Source organism: Osmia lignaria, chromosome 4 (assembly GCF_051020975.1).
Source record: "Osmia lignaria lignaria isolate PbOS001 chromosome 4, iyOsmLign1, whole genome shotgun sequence".
In the NCBI taxonomy this organism is placed as follows: domain Eukaryota; kingdom Metazoa; phylum Arthropoda; class Insecta; order Hymenoptera; family Megachilidae; genus Osmia; species Osmia lignaria.
The window spans coordinates 7992452-7993168 of record NC_135035.1 but is presented as its reverse complement, the minus strand read 5'-3'; positions in this window follow the sequence as shown (position 1 = coordinate 7993168).

Genomic DNA, 717 nt, shown 5'->3' with positions numbered 1-717 from the left:
GAAGACTGAGAAGCTTGAAATTCTGCACTTGTATTCCGCGCGGCTATGTCCGACCATTCCGGGCATCACTTACCGTGGGAATTCTAATTGAATTCCAAGTGGATTCGCAAACGTAACAACGAACGAGCGACGCGATTCCATAGTTTCGTGTTGCTGGACGTTTCTCGAAATTCCTCTTCTCGCTGACCTCTGGTCGATTATCAAAAGAAGACCACTGTTGATGAATAAACAACCCTTCGCACGACAAATCCTCTCTACTGTGTTTAATCCTTGGATTCCTCATCCAGATTTATCACATTTGTATTGAAAGCAATATCCCAAGAGATTGGACGAAAGATTCGTTACAGAAGTTCCTTTTTTATCAGAAAACAATTTGAAGAAAACAATTCGTTAAGTAGAATGATCTTTGAATTCTCAAGAGAGATGGAAAGAGATGTCGATGAGGAGGAAGGAAACAGGGGGTTAATTCGAGGAGAAATATCCTAGTACGGGGCGTCAAGAGAAGAAAGAGAACATAGAAAGGTTGCATCGTGTTTTGCGACTGCGTCGAGGGAGCATGGATCCTCCTCGGATCCAAGTTTCGCTTCAGTTTACGGCGCGCTGTCGATTTCGCCGAATTGATATCTCGTTGCCAGCGTGGCTAGCATCTATCGGTGCATTTCATGATAACAACAAATGTTTGCATCCCGTTTTACGTACAACGAATGACTGAAAGGA